We start from the raw sequence: 24570 nt of genomic DNA, 5'->3' as shown, positions 1-24570 counted from the left end.
ATTTTATTTTTCTTCAATTGCGACCGTTTTTCGGCGATTTCGTCCTTCAAACGATCCAATAACGCTATGGAATAGTTGCTGTTGACGATCCTTCCTTTTTCAAAGTAGTCAATGAAAATTATTCCATGCGCATCCCATTTCCATGCTTTGGAGAAGGTTCATCGTGTGGAGTCCACTCGGATTACTGTAGATTTGACTTCAGAGTAAAATGATGTAGACATGTTTCATCCATTTTCACATATCGACGCAAAAACTCCGGTTTATTACGCTTGATCATCTTCAAACACTGCTCCGAATCATCAACTCGTCTTTTTGTTCAAAAGTCAAGTCAAGTTTGGTCAAAAGTGAGCTCGTGCTGCACCCACTTTGCATCGTGCTTTCTCATACCTAAATATTCGTGAATGATATGATGTACACTTTCAATTGATATCTTTGAAATTTCAATTTACGGTCATTCAAAATCATTTTTTTTTTAAGTTTTGCACTGCATTCATCGTCTTCGGTGCTCATTTCACCGCGTCTAAACTTAGCATATTAATCCTTGATGGTTGATTTTCCTGGGGCAGTGTTCGGAAACTCGGCGTCAAGCCAAGTTTTGTCATGTGTCAGGCCGGGAATTTTTCAATCGACCTGTTATCAGTAGTAAGGACATTTTTATATTTGGAAGTAAGTAAATAAATTACTACAACGCAGGCACCAGTGATTTAATTTGTAGCTGCTGAGCTTCTAAATGGAGTTGCAGCAGATATAAAAGAATATAGGAATATAAGGGTAGTGACATAAAATGCTTGGCATGGTACCTTTCCATTTTTTTAAATTCTTCATATTATTTTCAGCTTTCATGTATATTTCCTCTATTTTTTTAAAAATTTATTTTATTTTTTTTATTTTTAATTCATTCGCAATAACATTTTCTTGAGTAAACCACAACTTTACTTTTGTATCTAGAATGTTCTATTGACCTCATTAGATCAGTATTACTACTAATATAGACTTTAAAACCATATATTAGGAAAACCAAAATTACTTTCGTCCAATCATTAAATTGATATTTTTTTTCTTTTTTTTAAATATTTTAAAGTCTCCTTTTTACCAATTGGATTTATTTATTTATTTAATTATTTGGACTGGACATACAGTTTAACATGGATTCAGAACCCCGGTCGTCAGCATTAAGCCTACCGACTGGCGAGTGATTTACGCGAGTCTTACTCAGCCTGGTTACTGACGTGACTGGGATCATTTTCCATGTCGGATTATGCACTCTTGCCAACGACAATCACAAATATTAAACAATCACAAACATAAATTTACGACCATGCCCCAGCAGAATTTGAAACCGCGACTATTTCAACAGTAGGAAGACCGTCCCGTGAGCTTTTACTATTGCGCCAACGAAGCCTGCATATTTTTTTATTGATATTATCGATTCAACTGATTTTAGAAAATGTATGTCTGTTGCCCACTTAAAAGCAATATTGACTCGTTTAATACTTAAGTATCGTTTACTTAATTGATATTTTCTCACTTTGACAAGTCCGGCTCTTTTGCGTCGTTGTTTGGTAAAAATTCAATTTCGGATCTTGGAAAATAAAAAAAAAGACGAACGGAGAAGAATGAACCCATCCGTGCAGAAAGCGCACACCCGGTCGAGATTTACCGCTGAACAGAAAAGGACAGGGATGGCGGGGGAGGAGGCGGGACGAGACCGAAGCGGAATTCTCTCGTTTTTCCCGTTCCGCGGTGGAAATGGCTTTTGTTTCCATCACGGCTCACTTGAACCGTGTTTGGCAGCAACTGGCGTGGAAACCGACAAGAGAATCCTTTCCGCAGCCCGCTTCGATCCAGCCTCTCGACGCCCGGCTTATTTTAACAATCTCGACACCGAACATAAATACCCGACCACTTGATTTTTTCTCTCTCCCTCTCGCCCTATATCTGTGTCTCCCTCGCGCCTCCAGGTTTCGGGTTCGCGTCATTGTCGTCGTCGTAATAGGCGCCGTTTTCTCTTTAACGCTTTTATCGCTCTTCACCGGAGTTCTCGCTCCTTTCGTGTCTACAGTTCCTTGATTGGACACATATATGCATGGGACATTATACCGCTGTCTCGAGTGATCGATGATTGGGCATCATGGGCGATAAAAATAAAATCAGTAGCAGTCTATAAAGTTTTGCAGTAGCAAAATTGTTGTAGTTGTATTTCTGTGTTTAGTCTTAAAATTGTAGTGTTGTAAACAGGGTTGGGCAGTATTTAATTTTCTTGTACATATTTTGTATATACTTGAATATAAATACATTTAGCGATGTTATTTATGTAAGTAAAATAACGACAGCTAAATATGCCAGTCTTTCTGGCTATGCTACTAGAGTACTTGGATGAATTGACCGAAGTACTGATACTATTTGCTGCAGATTATTTTATATTTATGTTGACAATTAGTTCAGTTCCAACCTTCGTAGGGTGAAGACGTATTTTCAATACGGTCCAAGCTATAAAAAGATACCTTTCTTTAAAAAAACCCAGTATTTTATTACGGTTATTTAATTGAGTGTTAAAAACGCATAACAGACGCGGCTATCCGTCTCTCAGTGGACCTAAAGTGTAGTGAATACGAGTTTACGTGACCAGACAAAAGGACTGCATCTCATTTTTATTAGTGTTTAAAATTATTTCATCTTATTTTACAACAGTCCTTTTGAAATTCATTTATAGTATTTATAGTAAAAAACTAGTGCTAAAATAACGTAAGTGGAAAATGAAGTGCGTGAAATAAACAATGTATTTATTTTATTTTTTTTATCCTCTGGAAGTAAATTAAATAAAATATTAAAAATTAAAAAATGGCAAACCATAGTGATTCAACCAAATCACCTGCACACTTTGATATAAGATTAGAACAAACAGCAATAACGCAAACTCCACCATCAGAATGGACTACAGTCATTAACAAAAAACGATTGAGAAGTCCAGAAGAAGAAATCGCGAGGAAACAAACAAGAATCAGTGACTATTGGTTGCAGAAACCGATAGAGACAAAAAACAGTTTTAGCAACCTGTCGGAAGAAATTGAAGAGAACATACAACCAAGCCCTGAAAAAGTTGTTCCCAAACCACCACCAATAACAGTCTATAAGGTAGGAATAATAAAAAACATCCATGACTTATTGAAAACCATTACTACGAACTACACAATTAAAACAGTGAGCTATGAAACAATTAAAATCCAATTGTTCGAAGCGGATCACTTTAAAGTTCTTATAAAAGAATTAGATGAAAGAAACACCCAATACCATACATTCAGGCCAAAATCCGAGAGAACATTTAAATTCGTATTAAAAGGATTACATCACGGGACGGACTTTAACACCATCAAGGTAGCACTAGCAGAAAAAGGCCACGAGGTCGTAAATATTCACAATATACGACATCACACGACAAAAAAACCTCTGCCTCTTTTTTATATAGACATAAAACCTAATGGAAATAATAAGGCGGTGTATGAAATCACCAAATTGGAAAATAATATTATTAAATGCGAACCACCACATATAAAGAGAATTATACCACAATGCACAAGGTGTCAAGCGCACGGGCACACAAAGACTTACTGTCGCAAATCATATAGATGCGTAAAATGTGCAGGAGAACATAAGACAGGAGATTGTACTCGTAAAGTTCGCGATGAAAAAGTGAAATGTGTGAACTGTAACGGAAATCATCCAGCGAACTACAAGGGTTGCGCAGTTCACAAGCAACTACAGCAGAAACTCTATCCTGCCTTAAGGGAAAAAAGGCATCAACAAAAACAATCCACTACTACCAATCTACCACTACCCACCAGAACAAGTCAACCAGACATAACTTATGCCCAAATAGTTGAAAATGGTTCAGCACAAAAACGAGAGACAATATCTCAACCTACTGAAACTAGCAACATCTCAAGATTAGAAAATATGATGGCCAAACTAATGGATCAAATGAGTACGATGCTTGGTCTACTCACAACCGTCGTAAGCAAACTTGCCTAATGCCTGAAACCAATAGCTACAAAATCGCCGTCTGGAATGCCAATGGGCTCCAACAACACGCCAGGGAACTAAAAATGTTCGTAAATGAACAAAATATTGACGTTATGATGGTTTCCGAAACAAACTTTACGGACAAGGATTATCTGAAAGTTCCTAAATATAAGCTTTATCATACAAATCACCCTGATGATAAAGCACATGGAGGTACAGCCATAATAATTCGAGATGATATAAAGCATTTCGAAAAAGAAAAATTCCGCAAAGACTACCTGCAAGCCACCAGTATAACCATAGAGGAAGCCCATGGACCATTAACAATTTCTGCGATTTATTGCCCACCCAAACATAACAACAAGGCAGAACAATTTCAAGAATTCTTCAGTACGCTAGGTAATAGATTTATAGCAGGAGGAGATTATAATGCAAAACATTTAATGTGGGGTTCAAGAATAATAACCTCAAAAGGTAGAGAACTGCTTAAAGCCATAAGGAAAGATAACTTACAACATATCTCTACTGGTGAACCAACATATTGGCCTTCAGACAGAAATAAAAAACCAGATACAATAGATTTCTGTATTACAAAAAATATTGATCCAAAAAAGTGTCAGGCAGAATCATGCTTCGACCTGTCTTCTGATCATTCACCAATAATAGTAACAATTTCTTCAAAAATTACCATCAAAGATAAACCCCCTTCTCTGTGCAATAATAGAACTAACTGGCCCTCATTTAGAGAAAACTTAGACCAAAATATCTCTCTAAACTTACCGTTACAAACTGAAATGGATATAGAAATAGCAGCAATAAATCTTACAAAAAATATACAGGAGGCAGCATATTCCGCGACTCCCAACAGTGAAACATTTCCAAGAAAAAATACACAGATATCATGTACAATACAGAAAAAGATAGCAGAAAAAAGAAAGTTACGACGAAATTGGCAACAGCAAAGGACTGAAGAGAATAAAAGAAAATTTAATAGGGCCATAAAAGAGCTGAGAGATCTAATCCAAATTGAACAGAACCAAGGCATTCAAGAATACCTAGAAAACTTGACATCAACTGAGGCTACAGACTATTCGTTGTGGAAAGCAACAAAAAAGCTTAGGAGATCCCAGCAGCATAACCCACCTATTAAAACAAGCGAAAATAATTGGGCGAGAAGCAATAAAGAGAAGGCCGACATTTTCTCAAAACACTTAAAAAATGTTTTTAAACCTTTCCAGTCTCAGCTACATAAAGATGACGAAAATAAAATTACTAGCTTTCTAGATTCGCCATTTCAAATGGATTTACCGCACGAGAAATTAACGGTCAAAAAAGTTAAACATACAATAATGAGAGAGATTAATATTAAAAAAGCTCCTGGTTATGACTTAATTACTGGCAAAATTTTAAAAGAACTATCAGAAAAGGCTATAAAACTATTAACATATATATTTAATGCCATGCTACGAATTAATTACTTCCCTAGTATCTGGAAAGTAGCTAAAATATTAATGATACTTAAACCAGGAAAAATACCAGAAGATGTGACCTCCTACCGACCTATAAGTTTATTACCAATAATCTCGAAAGTTTTCGAGAAATTATACATAAAAAAACTAAACTATATAATAGAAAAAAGAAAAATTATTCCAGAACATCAGTTTGGCTTTCGCAATAAGCATGGGACTATAGAACAAGTGCATATACTTGTAAACCAAATAAACGCTGACCTAAATGCCAAAAGATATTGTTCGGCTGCTTTCCTAGACATATCTCAGGCTTTTGACAAAGTATGGCATACGGGCTTGCAGGTTAAACTAAAGAAACTTCTCCCTCATCCGGACTATCAGCTACTAAAATCTTATCTCACTGACAGACATTTTATTGTAAATCAAGGCGATGAATATACCGAACTAAATCCCATTTATTCAGGAGTTCCGCAAGGTAGTGTACTGGGTCCAGTACTGTATCTTCTGTATACGGCTGATCTGCCCACCACAAAAATAACTACTGTGGCAACATATGCAGATGATACAGCAATCTTAGCATCCCATGAAGACCCAGTCACACCATCAATAAACCTACAAACCCACCTGGAGCAAATACAATTATGGTTGAAGACATGGCGCATTAAAGCCAATGAATCAAAATCCACGCATATAACGTTTACCCTGCGTAGAAGAACATGTCCACCAGTAAATATCAATCATCGTCAACTCCCCCAAGCAGAGCATGTTAAATATCTTGGTATGCATTTAGATCGACGCCTAACCTGGAAGAAGCACATACTCTCTAAACGGAAACAACTAGGACTAAAATTATATCAAATGTATTGGCTCATTGGGCGCAAATCCAAGTTATCATTAGATAACAAGGTATTGCTGTATGAGTCTATACTCAAGCCCATTTGGACATATGGAATTCAACTATGGGGTACCGCTAGCAAATCTAATATATCCATCATTCAACGGTTCCAAAATAAGGTGTTGCGTGCCATTGTTGATGCTCCGTACTATATTTCAAATAAAGTGATACAACGCGATATTCCTCTAGAACCTATAACGAGTGTAATCCAACGTGTTTGTGTGAAGTACTTCGAAAGAGTGTCAGTGCATCCCAATGTACTCGCTAATCAGCTAAATATGCGACGTGATAGTGAAGTGCGTAGACTAAAACGTTTAACACCACCTGATCTGATTACTGGACATATGTAGAGTTTAGAATAAGCATTAGAATAAGACTAATTAATTAAGATAATATTTTATACAGAAGATTGCTTAATGAAGTGATTTTCTACATGCCATGTATATATAATATAAACAGAAGAAATACTTATTGCCAATAGGGCAGATTGTGGACTCACGAAGAGTAATAAAAAAAAAAAAAAAAAAAAAAAAAATGTTGACAATTGTTACTATGACAATCTTGTGCCTACTTTAATGTCTGTAGAGATGACACTAGCTGGGCTGCAGGATTGTAATTTGATGTATTTTACTGTTAACGTATAACAGAAAGAATATTTGATAAGTTCTTGGCGTCATGCCACCGCTCTAGTTGCAAAATGTGCTGGTTGTGAGAAAGCCTAACAACAGATCCAAAGCCCTAAAGGTTGCCTTAAAGGCAAATGGAGTTAGAGTTAGTCCGCTTCCTAAATGATGAAAGCAAAATGCTTACCATCCTCAAACAATACAATATGATACAAGTTTGTGCTCATCTTCACTTGTAAATTTTTTTTTCTTTGGCTGATTGTTTTCATTTCACAACAAGTCTCTATTCTAAGTCCTACAAGTCCAACTTTAAGTCCTACTTTTAGAAATCTAGTTTTCATGAAAGGAATTTCTGATTAATAGGCTAGCTAGATTACTTTTATTTTATTTAGATAACCTAACACCTGATTTAAACTGTATTTTGTAAATTTGTTTTACTTACGTTTCATTTAATTATGATTTCAAATCGTATTTATCAGGCAAGACAAAAATGAATCAAATTAACGAAAATTTAATATATTTTAATATGTCTCTTTTCAACTACTTTAAAGCCTAGTTAGAGAAAGTTCGGCATTGGCTTTTGCGTTAAATATGTTTCAATTTATTAACTTGGATTCATTATTCAATAATGATTACTATAATTTTCAAATTTGCTCTAGATTCATTAACATAGTTGTTGCGACACAAATTTATTATGAATGGTTGGGACTGCCCTGTAAAACGTAAGTTACGCTAATTGTAGAATTCTTTCGGTTCTATTGTTAGAGGGTCTAATTTATTATTGAGGTTTTTAATATATAGGACATGGAAAAGAATTATGACCTGATAAAAAACATAACGTTCGCAGTATATTGAACATCTGGTAAATATAGACAGGCAAAAAGATACCAAATAAACAGAACAGACGTGTTCAACAAGGATGATTCCCATCGGCTCGTTGTCGAGTGTTTAGGATAACGAGGGTTTAAGTACCGAGGCTAGACGAAACGTGTCGGAGGTTAGACCTGAGGACTCCTTTATGGCGCCTAACCATAAATATCAAGAAGCCCCGAAATCGTGAAATTTTTGGGAATTCCTTAAGAATCCGAAACGCACATGTTTTATCAGCGTGAGAAGTTCCTAGCTGGAAGAGTGTTTCCCACCCCGATATTCTCAGCGAATCAGGGTACAGAAAAGGGTTTCTTGGACCAGCCTTGTCCACCACCACCAAGAACCCGAGGGAGGAGCTTCAGCGATAAAACACTGTGCATCCACAACGAGGAGACAGTCTGACAGTAATTTGCATGAACACCGAGGAAAAGAGTGTTATTGAAAATGAGAAGAATAAAGTATTGCTGAGAGAAAGTATTGAATGGTTTGGAGAAGAAACTATTGAAATGAATGAAAAAGAAAGAATTGAATGAGCATTAATTGAAGAAATTATTGTATTAATTGAAGTACTATTGAAAGCATAGAATTCCTGTCCACATTGACCAGTCTAGACTTTTCGTTAATAGTAAGTACATGCTATTTGAATCATAATCCTTTTCCCATGACGTATTAAGTAATATCTTTTAAATGTATATATATATATATATATATATATATATATATATATATACATATATGTTTGGGTACTAATTTACTCAAGGAAGAGAGAAAATAAATTGTATTTAATTTACAACCTTGTTTTCTCTCTCGCATCTCAACATAGTTTTATTTAATTTAAATTTTGGTCACTTGAATACTATTGTGTCGGACACAGACGGATTGATAACAACGAGTTTAAGGTATTGTAATACAGTAGGCCATTTTGAAAATACGATTATATAGGGCAGAAATAAAAGTAGACTATGAATACAATAAAATAAATGTAACTGACTGACTGATAAAATACAAAAAGGATACAAAAACAAGTATACAACTAAAATTTAAATGGAAATATAAATATAAATAAAATATTAAAATATAGAATAATATAAAATATAGGAAAAATGTAAAATATAATGACCTACTAACGGTAATTCCAAATCGTATTTTAATTGCGATCGAACATTTACCAAGAATAGGGTTGAAGTATGTAGTGACTGTTTATATTAGAGCATCCTTTAATTTACTCATTATTACGTAATTCAAGGGTTTTCGCTTGGGATATTATATTTATGTATTTAGAGATATATATTTTGATAAAATGACCGTGCCAAATGTATTGGAATGGTAATAAACATTTTTTTAATTAGAATTTATAATTATATTGTAATTTAAAATAATCAGCACAAACTACTAAACAAACAAACTATAACATGTTTACGAAAACATCATAATTGTGAAGTTTTACAAAAAAATCTCAAATTATATTATTGAATATGCCAAATTATTCTTGAGCTTCTGTATTGTTGCAGACGTAATATTTAAGATAAAATATATATTGAGAAACAATAAACACACTAGTTTTATTAAAAGAATACTTTCTGGACCTACATTTTACAATAAATTTGCATGAACTTTTCTTATTTATTCCACTCTTGATATATCAGTAGCTGTAATTTTGTTACTGTTGGTAGATGTATTTATTTCAATCTATTATCTAGGCATTCTATGTAAATCGGAAATCTCGTGGCAACTAGCAATTCGCCAATAAATGAGGAATTAAAATTCTATGAATCTATTTTATAATTGTTGATATTACTTGCAATATTTATTTTAACTATTGATGTACACATTAACATATTTATTTCCTGCAATATTCACGATGATTTCGCAGGATATGCATTAACTAATGAAACGTAAAATGATAACAAGTTAACACCACTAAAATTTATACAAAAATTTTAATAACTTTTAGAATTATCTCCAACACAATAATTATACTATTCCAGAATCATCTCAATTATTATCAGCCCTTAAGCAAGAACAATTTTCTCAACTATTTTGTGTTCACTAAATATCAAATTAAGTCAGAGGCTGCTTGCAAAAACCTAAATATCTTTTAAACAAAAAGGAATGATTCTTGTTACTCGCGAATCTTGTTAATCCAGGTTAGGATGAAATTATTGCATTTGTCGAGTTTGTATTTTGCAGCTGATATACCTTCCGATAAAGTGAACAATTATTGATTCATTCTACGAAAAGCTTAAAATGTTATTCTACATTATATTATTAATCTTTTTTATCCGAACTTGTCATAGCCTTTTAATGATTCCAACATTACGGGAATAACCGAAAGGAACACAAAATATTATATATCACTGTTTAGAAGTAAATAATTTCGTTTAATAATATTTTAACACACTAAATTTTAGTTTTAATAGAACCTAAAATATTTTTTTATATATTATTGGGCACTTGATTTGAGCGTATTTCGTTTTATTGGACTATATTTATATGTAGCGCAAATTAAACAAATATTTTCTTAAAAACGTCAAAAAATTCTTCCTCGATATAGGTTTTAACCCTGCCAAATTTTAGGCCTCTAGGTGCTCTCGGTTTCCTCGCCGATTGATATATAGTTATTAATCTTGGAAAAACAAATAACCACCTTAAATCACTATTTTTTATGAAGGTGGTATATAAAAGATTGGGAGATATTTTATTATCATTACAGATAGAACATTATCGATTCTAAATGGTTACAAAATAAAGTATTGCCAGCCATCGTAGATTCACCATATTACGTCACCAACAAACTAATTCAGCGGGATATCTCCTTGGAACCCATAACGTGCGTTATCCAAAGTGTTAATGCAAGGTACTCTGAAAGACTGCCGACAAACAATTAAGTGAGCGCGACGAGATCAAAAGCATTACCATTCGAACTGATTAATAGACACATAGAATGAGATGTAATCATGTCAAGAATAAGTTAGAATAGTCTTTAGAATAAGATTTATATTATAAGTTAAAAAATACTTATTGTCACAGGCAGATTGTTGAAGTTCTAAGAGATTAATTTAAAAAATCAATTTTAAAACGCTACTAAAAAGCAAACCAAAAAAAAAAATGAATGAACCGAATCCATCGTATGAAAACGTGGACTTTATACGCTGTTATCAATTATTGTTGAGATGTCTGATTGGGTTCCCGGAACAGGAAAGAGTCCTTTCCTTCCCGGACTGCCGGCCCGAATGCCCCCTTTCCGATTCGCCGTTGCGCTGCTATCTCCCCGTAGCCGATAAACGGCGTCGCCACCATCGCCCTCGCCCAAAAGGTGCTCCACTTTTCCGCCGGTTCTCCTTCCACGATCGATCGCAGCCGTTTCCTTTTCGGACATCTAACTGGAAATGGATGCTGTTGTTGTTCCGCTACCGTTTCGAACCATTCTTTGTGTTTCCAACGCGGATTATTGACGAGCATTTCGTATTTCGTTTCACCTCTTCGAGGCGATGCTTTTGTTGTGTTTAGTGATATTTATATCATTAAAAAATACTAATAGTGTGTAATAATAAAAATGATTAAGCAAACTGTTGTAGCGACCTTGAGGCATGTACAAAATACCTAGAAATATTACCCCAGATGTTGAACACGTGCGGGGAGCCAGCAACGACTACCAGTAGGCGATAACGAATATCTGGCAACCATCGGACGTTGATTTCGGGTATCATTGAAGGGTTCTTTGCATTAGCAATGATCGATATTAGAAAAACATGTTGACATTGATGCTAGCATAGAAACAAAAGTCAAACATCGATGTTTTCGGTAACAAGTAAAACTGTCTATTATATTTATGAAATGTGTTTATTGTTATTGAAATGACGAAAGTTAAAGAAAAAAATTAACATTCTTAGTATCTTTGGGGCGCACTCTGTAAAAAAAAACTTTCAGGTGTTTTCCCTTGAGTCTGATCCGTTGCTGATACAGGTGTAGACCAGCTTTGGAAAAAAGCCTTTCTGAAGCTGTGGATGTGGCTCTGCAACACAAATACTTAAGAGATATTTTGATATTACTAATGGCTCTGGAATAACCAAATGCATTTTGGAAATATATATTTTTGATACGAGGATCCAAGGGAGTGGCCACATTAAGGATATTAACATTTTCTGTTTGCAGAAATCGTTTCTTCATTTCTTTAATAACGTTATTTTTTAAATTCTCTCCGATAGTCTGTTTTGGTTGGAAGCCTGTCACTTTTGTAGTAAGTAATCTGGCAAGTGATATAACTTTAATATAGGTTCGTATTTTCTACCATAGACTACACGAGGAGTTACTTCTATTGGTCATAAAATTTCACCAACTTCAGTTAAATTAAGAATAATTGATGTTTCGATATTTTATTTTTATAACATCGATGTGTCCATGGTATATGGTGTCAAAACATCGATATTTTATAACTAAACATCGATGTTTATTCACAATCGATGAATATCGATTATCCCTACTTTGTATCATTCAGTTGCTGATCGCTCAGTTCAGGCTTTCCACCATAGACTGTCTAAGCGTCTCTTTATGCACTGGTCTCTTTTTATTTGTTTACATTTCATCGCATTTTATATAAAGTCAATAAATAACGGTCACATAATGTTTTTTTTTGTTCCGGCCTAAAAACCAGGCGGTGGAATGCATGACGCATACCTAGTCGCGGAGACTTGCCCTGGAGTGACAATTTGGATCGGGTTATGTGGGACTGCTTCTGGGCTTACCAATACACTAAACCGAAACCGCCTCACAGTTTACCCCTGGGGATCGATACTGCTACTGCATTAAATTTGGGGATATGGCACCCGCTGATCGGGCAGCCGTTATTGGGCACGAGGGCCCGGCGATTCTATTGATTCGCGAACCTGAGTTAATACACAACTGGATACTGTTGTATGGGGCAAAAGTTATGACTGTAGCGACGGATGAGGTCGTTTCAGCCTGGAAAAGGGGGGGAGCTTAGCATGTCGACCAGCTCGCGAACAAGCGCGTTTTCAGAAGAACTTTAGCTGAGTTGTTTTTTGTGGAATGATTGAGATATGAAGTGCCTGATTTCTAGAGTGACAGTTTCCCTATGAATTTGATTATTTCTGACAAACCATGGAGCGTTTAATATTCTTCTAAGGAGCTTATTTTGGAGAACTTGAAGCCGTTTGACCTGGTTGGGTGTAACAAACTTGAAGTAGACATTAGATCCGTAGAGGAGTACGGACCGAATTAACATCTTGTAAAATAAGCCTTTGATGGAGATGGGAAGTCTGCTAGAAAGGCAGATCAGAAGATAGCAGGTTTGCTATCCCCGAACCTTTTTGTATTGCTCTCTGTATTTGGGAATGCCAACCGAACCGCCGGTCGAAGTGAAGACCTAGGTACGTGACGTTATCCAGCCATGGAATTATTGCGGTCTCGATCTTAAGTTGCAAGACGCGCAGTGCGTAACGCTTCTTATGGAAAATCATGGCCTTGGTTTTCAGGGGGTTGATTTGCAAACTCCAGAATTTAAACCACTTGATCGCATGATCGAGCTGCTTCTGTAAACGTTCATGAATTATAATTTAGAACCTGGCGGCCGTGAAGAAAGCAGTATCGTCATCGTAAAACGCGACGTCAATGTGCTCTTTTCTCGGCAGATCTGAGATAAAGAGGTTAAATATGGCTGGGGCCAGCGGGGAACCTTGAGGTACGCCAGCATCGATTTGTTTACGACTGGAAAGTGATTCCCTGATCTTGACCTGGAAAGATCTGTCCGAGAAATAGGACTTGATGAGAGCGGTTAGGTTTTCTGGGAGACCTAACCGCACGCACTTTGCGATCAATCCGTCGTGTCAGACCTTGTCGAAGGCTTTGGTTAGGTCTAGAAGAACTGCTCCATTCTTTTTACGTTGATCAATAGCGTGATGGATGTATGCGGCCATACGGGGTAGCTTGATGGACGGATGAGGGGTGAGCGCAAAATGTTCATCTGGAATGATCTTGTTTTCCTTTTTGAAAGAGTTGACAGCGTAGAGTATTGCTCTCTCGGCAAGCTTCGAAATGGCGCTGAGAAGGCTGACGTAACATCCCTGCTTCACTTTGTCTTATCTCTATTCACCTAAACTTATAATTCTCCAAGCTGTCTATTTTCAATAACAAATATAAAAAGCTTTCTCCCAGAAACATTATCTTTGAAGTGCAAGTTTACTTACTTTCTGGGGTTGTGTTGAAGATTTAAAATCAATGATGAATTAGTTTTAGAGTCAGAATGATACGGCTTATACCATTTTAACATCACTATGAATTTCATTATCTTATAGTATTCTCAATTTAATTTCAAATAATTTAAAAGTTTGGATGTTTGTTTTACGTACATTGTGTCAAACACTAAATATATAAATTACAACCAATTAATTAACACTGTTACGATTGGAACTGACTAAAAATTAATTTTTGCAGCCTAAATTTTGTATTATCATAAAATACTATTCCTCATCTGCGAAGAGGAACAGTGGGCGAAACCCAAGGTTAACTGAGATTGACGAACATTAAAAAAAATCCAACACTCACATGATTAATACTGTTTCGACAAAAACAGTACGGCCTACAGTTCGATAAAACATTTCGGAAGAACAAAGTGCTAAAATGATCATAAAACCTGGACACTTGATGATTTGAATAATGTGGTATGGTCCGATGAATTATCATTAAATTGTTTTCTACACACGGTTCATCATTAATATCTTACTATGACTAGCGTATTACTGTCAAACTCCAAGATTATAACGTCCCCATACACATAGCCAAAAAGTTCAATATTGGCTTCTGAGAATGAAATGTTTTCTGTAATAAAAAGTAGCTTTATGAACTATCGACTGAAAATATTAGAAACAAATCGTAGAACTAATTGATAGTAAAAAAAATAACGATTCAAAATAGTAATTACTATTTCTGTTAAACTTGGTCTGTTTTTCTATTCGTGGTAATAGATGGAGACGTACGTTACCTTCCTGTACTAATTATGAGAGAGGTAACAATAATATATTACAATAAAAGTAATTGATTTATTCCTCTTTCATTCTAATATGTGCTTTCTATTGTTTTTACCCGTACCATAAGTAAGACGGAGATGTACATATTTCTTTTCGAACTTTTTTTGGAAAATGTATTAAAATTTATTTGGTTCCAAATAACAGTTTCTTTTGAATGATGCAAAATTATATTTGACTTGATTGTAAGGAGGAATGGAGTAATGGCGACTAAATATTTGTATCGTATCTTCTCAATCAATCTTTATCAAATATTTAACCATTACACCCTTTTAGTAATTATGTAATTATAATTATTGAATTTATCGTTAATAAGGAATATTTTATTATTAAGAATATAATTATTCCTTCAAACTTAACTGAAAAAGTTTTAATTTTCAGAAGGCTTAAACAATCATCCAAAGACTTATAAAATCGAAAAAGTCAACAAAAAAAGTTCCAATAGTTGCTAAGATAGCATTAACTATTTTTCTATTTACCAATCAAATTGTTGTTCTTCTTACCTTACTATATTAATAAATTATCTTAAAAAATAAAGTTCCTGGATGCTGTTATTTTAATGTACAATATATTTCAATCATACTACAAACAAAACATAAAACCATATATATTACATATAAATCTATGTAAGCATAAATTCAGTACATTATTTTCGGCCGGCTTGGTGGCGCAGTCCTATCGGTCCTCCTACTGTTGCGATAGCCGCGGGTTCGAATCCTATTGGGGAATGGTCATAAATTTATGTTTGTGATTGTACTAGGCAAGGCTGTAAAATCTGACAATGAAAATGATCCCAGTCACGCCAGTAACCAGGCTGAGAAAGATCGGATGTCTTCTGGGATCATTTCTAAAGTTGGTCACTCGCCAGTCGGTAAGCTTAATGCCGAGGACCGTGGTTCGGTGCCCACGTTAAACTTTAGGTCCAGTCCAGATAAACCCATAGTTGGTAAAGGAAGACTTTAAAATATGTATAAAAAAGTACATTATTTTCAAGGTTGCGGCTAGCGCTTTGTCCCCCAGACTTTATTAGTTCGAATAAATATCCTAACTAGTAGGTCCGATAATAGTAACTGAAACTACACGACTGAAACAGTCGATAGTAAAAAGTAGTCTATTACTAAACAGTCGATAGTTCCCAACGCTAGTCAAAATCTACGGATTAAATCAACACCTAACATCATCATATATTAGCGTTTACTAAAATGGCATAAATGATATAATAGAGATTTAAACAGTTTTCCATCAATTCCCGTCTAATTAGCGGCCGATGCGGTTTAGTAAAGCACGGCGCTCTGTTCAGTCACTCCGACGCTCTAACGACATTTGCCAGTAGAACAACTGCAATATCGAACGTCCTTTGTTTCCGCGTTAAATCCGATTGTTATTCCGCGCAAATTCGGGCTGCTGATTTGTAACAGGGTCGCGATCAAAGGGTGCCGTGGAGCGGCCCGGGGGCACGCTTGATTTCGCTTTGATGTTGGCGTTGTCGCCGATGCTCAATTGTTAGTTTGGCGTGGGCGACGCGACCCGCACCGTCAAATAGGATTCCAGATTTGCCAGATTGGCTTAGGAACCCGGGGGGAAGGGCTTTGTAGGCACGTAAGCCGGTAAGCTTGTTTCTAGTTTTCTCGCGTTGCCGTTTCCACGATGTCCTTTGATTGTTAAGAAAATGGTTCGTTTTACCTGGGTCACCTTTAAGACATTCGTTGATTTTTTAAAGAAAATGTTTAATTCATTGTATAAATGTGTATTGAAAAGAATGGTGCCGAAATAAGTATTGGCGCCATATACTGTTCACAAAGATACAAAATGACACAACTCTACGGAGGCTCGTTTTCAAAATTAGGCTAAAGGTTTATTATTGGTGGGAACTTTAATGTTAACTATACACTTTGGGGTTCACAATTGGTAATACCTGGAAAAGAAGCTGGCCAGCTGCAGAAGATGTTACCCCAACATTAAGAGAGAAATCAGAATATGAGGTAAATTATCCCCTCGAAATTAGGAAATTGATAAAAGAAAGACGAAAAGATTTATAATAGACAATGTTAAAAATAATTAGACAAATCAAAAGATTAAAGAATATAAACAGAATTGTTTTGGAGAATATGTAAGTAAATTAAGTCCGGATATAGACAAATATTACTCGTTATGCAACTCGAAGATATAAAAGGCCAGTTACTAAAGAATAGCTTATTAAAATTGATCGAAATGAACAGGTTCGACGCAACGATGAAAAAGCTCAATTATGCGGACAACATTTAGCTATCATATCTCAACCGAATGATATAGAATCTAAAATGGACAGAACTCCTATTTATTAGCACGATGTAGCTTTAAATCTTCTCCAATATAAGTTGCCACGGAAATTGATAACAAGCTAACGGAATTTGTGATACCTGAGCTGAGTTATTGAAAGAGCTACCACACTAAACAATAAATATGTCAACATACATATTTAATAGCTGTTTGAAATTGAAGCTCAATTAGGATTTTAAAAATTATAAGCCGGCAGAATAAGTCTAATAAGAATAAGTGATATCAAAATTATTTGAGAAACTACGGTAAAAACGTGCTATAAAATTTATAAAAATATCGGATTTTCAGATTGGTTTTCAAAATAAACATTTAACAATCATCCAATTACACGAAACAGACTGTTCAATGATTAGAAAGAAGTTACTAGAGATTTGGAGAATTGACTAAAGGTTTGCAACTAAGAAGAACAGCTGAATTAACTACAAAATTTACAATAGAATCTGCCATCAGAATTAGACAGAATTAAGAAGAAACAGAAAGTATCGATAATTAATCAAGAAACAAAGACAGTAGAATTCCTATATGTCTTGTGTAATAATCAGTGAGGTTCGATGACGGACTCAGTATTGCCCAAAACCAGACAGACGATTTAGTAAGTGAATTTCATTTTATTCATAGTTATTTTCACCATTACGCATCGATTAAGCATCTTTAAATGTATATAATCTTATATTACTAATTTAAATAAAGAAACTCGTCTTTATGCATTAATTTACGCAAAGAAGAGTGAAAATAAATTGTGTTTAATTTGCAACATTGTTATTTTTTTGATACGTACATATTTAATAGCTGTTTGAAATTGAAGCTCAATTAGGATTTTTAAAAATGATAAGCCGGCAGAATTAGTCGGGTCTTACAGGCTTACTTCGCCTCTACCTGTGACATCAAAATTATTTGAGAAACTACGGTAAAAACGTGCTATAAAATTTATAAAAATATCGGATTTTCAGAGGTTTTCGAAATAAACATTCAACAATCGTCCAAGTACACAAAACAGACTCTTCAATGATTAGAAAGAAGTTACTAGAGATTTGGAGAATTGACTAAAGGTTTGCAACTAAGAAGAACAGCTGAATTAACTACAAAATTTACAATAGAATCTGCCATCAGAATTAGACAGAATTAAGAAGAAACAGAAAGTATCGATAATTAATCAAGAAACAAAGACAGTAGAATTCCTATATGTCTATAAGAGTGAAAATAAATTGTGTTTAATTTACAACCTTGTTAATTTTTTGATTAGGATTTTAGGATTTTAAAAAATGATAAACGGGTAGAATAAGTCGGTTCTTACAGGCTTATTTCGCTTCTACCTGTGATATCAAAATTATTTGAGAAATTACTGTAAAGCGTGCTATAAAATTTATAAAAATATCGGATTTTCAGATTGGTTTTCGAAATAAACATTCAACATTAATTTACGCAAAGAAGAGTGAAAATAAATTGTGTTTAATTTACAACCTTGTTATTTTTTTGATATATTAGAGTCTCCATTTTACCAACGAGGGTTTATGTGGACTGGACCTACTGTTTAACGTGAGCTCCGAACGACAGTCCTCGGCATTAAACCTGCCGATCCTGTTGCCTTGACCACTGGACCAACCAAGCCGGCAACCTTGGTTTTTCTTCTTAACAACTTAATACAACAGTGAGAAATATCAGTTAAGTTTATGGGATCAGCTGATAGGGTGGGGTTTACTGGGTAGCCCAGAGGCAGCCTCTACAATCCAGTCCAACTCGTCTATTCCTATGGGTCTACGCGTCTAGGTATCCGTAACAGGTTGCCCCTACACGATTTTAGGCGAAAAAGGACGCATTTTAAATGCATTTCAAAAATTCTTGACGTCCCAAATGTTTCTCCTATTATTTGGGTTTTTCGTATACAACGTACATTAGAAATCAGTTGAAAAGATTCGGAACAGGTTTTTTTTTGCAGACCTGTCTTGTTCGCATCAGATTCTTCGATGTTTGAAGTGTTTATCTTTGTAAAACCACCAAGTTCCCCTTGTGCATAAATAGCACACACTCACACAGAGACACGAGCACGGGGACAAAAACAATATTAGCTCTATCTCCCAGCTCATCTCGGCGTAATAAACACGTCTCGCGTTTGAGTAACGCCCGACCGCCGTACAATAACCGAACTGTCATACGCAATATTGCGACGGACAGCGCCGCCGGCGGACCGCACTGCAAACTTAATAACGGGCCACGCCGAGAGATCACACGCTCCAACTTCCGCCGGTTATCACAACGCCGCGGGCTCAAGCGACTTCAAAGAGGTGTTGAAGGAGGCCATTCGTGCGGCCGCAACGGCGCGGTTTTTGGCAATGACAGATCGGGGCGACGGTGAAAACGAGAGGCCGAGGCGTCAGACTGTTTTAATTATCGTTCGGGATTACCTTTATTCATATATATTCATCCATATAAGGGTCTAAATTAGTTTTAAATAACAGGTCAATTGAAAAGTCCCCGGCCTACCATAGTAAAACACATTTTTTGGAGAAATTAGGTTTTTTTATTCAACATAATTCAATTCAAGGGTGATACACTGATTATAGCGACCCTCCAACTTTTCGATACCATTTTTATAGCACGATTTGTCATTTACTTCAAAATAGTCCTCAGTTTCGGCGATCACCTCTTCATTCGACAAAAATTTCATCCTAGCGAGCATTCTTTTGAGATCCGAAGCAATTCGAAATCCAATAGATGGATTTTTGCCATCGTTTTCACTGACTTGTGAAGCAGCACTTTCTTTTCCTTCAAACGGTCCAATAACGCTATGTAATAGTAGCTGTTGATGGCCCTACCTTTTTCAAGGTAGTTAATGAAAATTATTCCATGCGCATGCCAAAATATAGGTGCCATAACCTTGCCAGCCGACTGTTGCGTTTTCCCACGCTTTGGAGCGGGTTCATCGTGTGCAGTCAACTAGGCCCGCGCAACACCCATTTTGCACAGAGTTTTCTCATATCCAAATATTCGTGAATAATATGATGTACACGTTGAGTTGATATCTTTATAGTGTCTGCTGTTTCATTCAATTTCAATTTACGGTCATCCAAAATTATTTTGTGGATTTTTAATGTCTTCGTCGGTAACAACCTCTTTTGAGCGTCCACTGCGTTCACCGTCTTCAGTGTCGTTTCATTTCACCACGTCTAAACTTAGCATACCAATCCTTGATGGTTGATTTTCTGGGGCAGTGTCTGGAAACTCGGCATCAAGCCAAGTTTTTGCTTCAGCTGTATTTTTCCCTTTAAAAAACAATGTTTTATCAACACGCGAAATTCATTTTTATCCATTTCTTTTACAATAACAAAAGTTGCTTCACTCAAAATACTACAATTCACAAACTAATGATCCAACAGCTGTCAAATTTATACACGCATCTTTTGAGAGTTAGGGCTAACTAAAAAACATATGTATTTAATTCTAGTAGCGCCATCTATGTGTCAGGCCGGGGACTTTTCAATTAACCTGTTATATTATTTTTTATTTTGAAGCCTTATTGTGTAAGATCGGTACAACGTATTTTATACAAAGTATTGTCCATCGATAGCCGCTACTTTTTCCCATCTTTCAATCAATTTATGGATTCTATCTCGAAAGAATGATGTATATTTTGAGGCTACTCACGATCCGACTCAACCTTTGGTATCTTCAAAAGAAATGAAGCGCTGCTCGCACAGGTCATGACTCATATATTGGAACTATAGTATCGAAGATCAGATGATAAAAGTGGGGTCACCTCCCATTTTGATGTTCCCAAGTATCTCTTACCGGTTTTGGAAACATGTTGAAGAATGACATTGTTGTGTCTTCGCCCGTTTTCCGCCTCTTTTTCGCACTTTCCTCTTCTCAAACGCATCAATTATAGTCCATAGCGATTTTCGTGCCTTCATATCCTCGTCTCCACATTTTTTTGCTGTCCAGAACGCTCTTTTTTCGGTGTCAAAATCCAAACTTTTAAAACGTCGAATCCAGTATTCACGGGCCGATATCGATGGAGCATGGTTGCTATCAGCTTCATACAGTCATTTTCTTCAAATTGAAGTAAAAAAGTAAGACTTCCCACAAATGCGATTTACTTGAATGAATCAACATTCAATAATAATGGGCCAATCAATTACAGTTCAGAGTAAATCGTTACTACTGGATTAATAATCGTTTTGTGTCCGCATTGCAAAGAATTTAAGTTAAAAAATAAAACCCTTGGATTATGTTGCTCTAGTGATCAAGTCAGATTGGTGTCATTGGTATTGCGTCCTGAGCCACCACATTCATTGTTTTATGGAATTTGCTTTTAAAATTAATGCTGTGTTAAAACTGGTCTTATAATCAACTAAATAACCATTAATTTATTCTAAACACATATTATTATTGAAATTATTATCAACTCAACTCTTGATTAAGTGTGTTGTATATTGTACGGTGTTATTTCTATTTCTAATGATCCATTGTTGGTGAGCATCAAGCATAAGTTCTCAATTAAAATCACTGCGAATATTTTCGTTTAAAAATTAGAAAACAATCAATATTATTCATTTCTGCAGCAGGAAAAAAACTAACAATGTTATGCATCAAAAAGTACTACAATATATATTGTTTTTATACTATTTAATCCAGATGGAAGTGAATATTCATGGCTCAGACTGTATAACGTCTATGGGGAGAGCTAGTGTATATAAGTGACACTTAGACTAGACAATATTAATCTGTCTTCTGTGGATTCAATCTTCAGTTTGGTATATCATGACAAATTAATGCAAAAATATTTCGATGATTTTCTTCCACTATTCACTGTCACTATAATAGTAATTGTTAAAGTAAGATCAGCTGTTTTTCTGTATATATTATACGCAAAATAACTTCTTTATACTACCTAAGTATTACCTGTATACACGTCTACTGTACAACTTCTTCTTTCCATTAAAATTAAATAGTTTTATAGTAAAATATGTTTTGTAAATGGTGCAGTTGGTAGGATTCCAAATAAATTATAAGATTGAATCTTTTCAGTTCATTAAATTAACCGGAATTGACAATGACAATTAATTTCTTTTAATAAACATTCCTTAACATAGTTTAGTAGAGTTTGGTCAAGAATATTGCAGTAAAAACTGTAAGGTCATCAAAGATGAGTTGAAGGTGCTCAAAGTCTCCAACCCATGCACTACTAGAATTAGTCTACTGTCTTAGTCTAGTAGAATTTGAACATAAGCTTCTTGTTTGTATGGTTTGTAGCTACTAAAACAGTTGTTCTATTGAAATTTTGACACAATTAAACTTGGAACCATATATTAACAATTATTTGATCAAAATATGCAAATAGCATTGGATCACCATCTGACAGCCATAATATTGTCATCAGACCTGTCTAAACGCCTGCCTGTGAATAAACGAGGAGGTTTAATTCTTTGACAGTCGACGAAGAGGCTATTGTTATTATCGGAGAAAATAAGTAATATTGAAAACTTGGTGATACGAAGTTCACTGGGTCATCCATTAGTAAAGTAAAATGAAATAAATGTTATCGGGTCTTTTCTAGGGACTAATCTTTTGGATGTAACAGGTTTTTTTCTTTGTAAATATCAAATATGGACCAACAACAACCCGTATAAATATATCGAGTTATAGATCAACTTGATTTATCCACGGGATAAAAAGAAATAAATAAATAACTCCCGCATTATTTACCGTCGACGGAATCGGCGCGGTAATCGAAAAAAAAATCCGAATCGGTTTAATATCCGCCCATAATAATCGGCGAAATCCTCCGCAGATTGGAACAGAAGGAGAAACGGCAAAAGAGGAGGAGGGGAAGGGGAGAAGGCGAAAGCGAAAGAGAAAAAAACCGAAAAACTCGTCGGCGAACAATCAATTGGAAATTCCATTAGCGGACCGGTAATGACGGAAAAGCCGCTCGGCAGCGGGAAATGAAAAATCCCGGCGCGGCGGCGGCGGAAGAAAATGTAAAAATCACCGACGGAAAATCATCGACACGACGCTGAACGAGATAAAGCCTATCGCCGGACAAATAGGCCGCTTCCTCGTTTCCCTTTTTATTTACCTCTTCATTATTTATTTATTTATTTTCAATATATTGCTTTTACCGTCTTTACCAGTATTTGTTGCTTTTCTACTATTACGTTGCCACATAAAAATATTTGTTGTGTTAATCTTTGTATAAACCTTCCAATAAAACAGCCAATTCACGTTAAAATATATGACGTCAGCAAGTCGCAATGTTGCAGCATTAACTTAGAATTTTGGTTTACAAAGTTTGACTATTTGTAACCTCTAACTATACAAATAATATTTTGAAGAATTTTGCAGATATTTGACAACACTGCCGATCAGTACCAACACAAATCGTTTTAGTTTACAGTCTGATTCGGTTACATGCTCCAACGTATCCAAGCATTTTATCTCTCTTTAACTAGGGAAGGAAAAATCCTTGTGAGTTAAAACGAATTTCACATGTTGCATTTGGCAGTATCTTCGACATCATCTATGAAGTATATTAGCTATTTTATTGGAAGGACTATATATGTTATATAATACGGCCGAGACTATTCGGTCATCCGTTTTGTTGACTATCTGGATGGTGAACGATCAGTGGCCTCTTCATTCTTTGGAATTTTAAGAAGAAGAAGCTTGCAGTTTAGGGTAAATAGCCATCAAATGAGGATTGCACTAGCTCAATGTCTTAGCCGTAGACTATTGGAACCTGGAGTCATCAAAATTTGGAAAACCATTCCGTACAGGCGATATCCATACATAATTTTACATTAAGGTATACGGTCACCAAAGGCGGACTGAAGTTGTGAATTAACATAGTATACTGGAATTTGAACAGAAATTTGCAGTTCAAAATGTTATCATTACGAAACAGTGCCATTTGGAACACCATTTGGAAGATCTTCGAAGGAAGACTGGCGGACTAAAGTACAGGCAATACTCAAACATAATTTTACTATAACTATAAGTTGTTCAGGCGAAAATAACCAGCACGTACATCTCTATGGCAGTTTCTTTAGGAGAGAGGTGTTCTGTAATACGGCCCAAACTATCCGGCCATCTCTTTTTTTAATTGCCTGAATGGTGTACTAGTGAGACGAGTTGATCTGTTTTTACCTTCAGTATCGCTTTCTATCACCGTTGAACAAATCGCCTTTTCATTGTGTTAAATAAAATAATATTAGCGTAGGGAACTTTCGACTGAAATTAACTATCGACTGTTTAGTAATTGGCTACTTTTTACTGTCGCCTGTTTCAGTCACTATTTTTGATTCTACCGATTCTACTAATTTTTACTAGTGACT

General features: G+C 35.5%; 1 protein-coding gene and 1 long non-coding RNA gene across 2 annotated transcripts in view; one reads left to right on the top strand and one right to left on the bottom strand.

The window, feature by feature from the left end:
• Positions 1-24570, bottom strand: part of Ets65A (DNA-binding protein D-ETS-3) — a 158399-nt gene that overhangs the window by 52820 nt on the left and 81009 nt on the right. The window lies entirely within an intron of this gene.
• On the top strand, positions 8063-8410 carry LOC143198270 (uncharacterized). The gene is made up of 2 exons (XR_013006188.1): positions 8063-8249; positions 8291-8410. It is a non-coding gene; the product is annotated as an uncharacterized LOC143198270 (long non-coding RNA).

The sequence above is a fragment of the Rhynchophorus ferrugineus genome, unplaced genomic scaffold (genome assembly GCF_030347505.1).
Source record: "Rhynchophorus ferrugineus isolate W39M unplaced genomic scaffold, kcgeb_rfMv2 rfM6, whole genome shotgun sequence".
In the NCBI taxonomy this organism is placed as follows: Eukaryota; Metazoa; Arthropoda; class Insecta; order Coleoptera; family Curculionidae; genus Rhynchophorus; species Rhynchophorus ferrugineus.
This window is presented reverse-complemented; position numbering and strand designations above follow the sequence as displayed.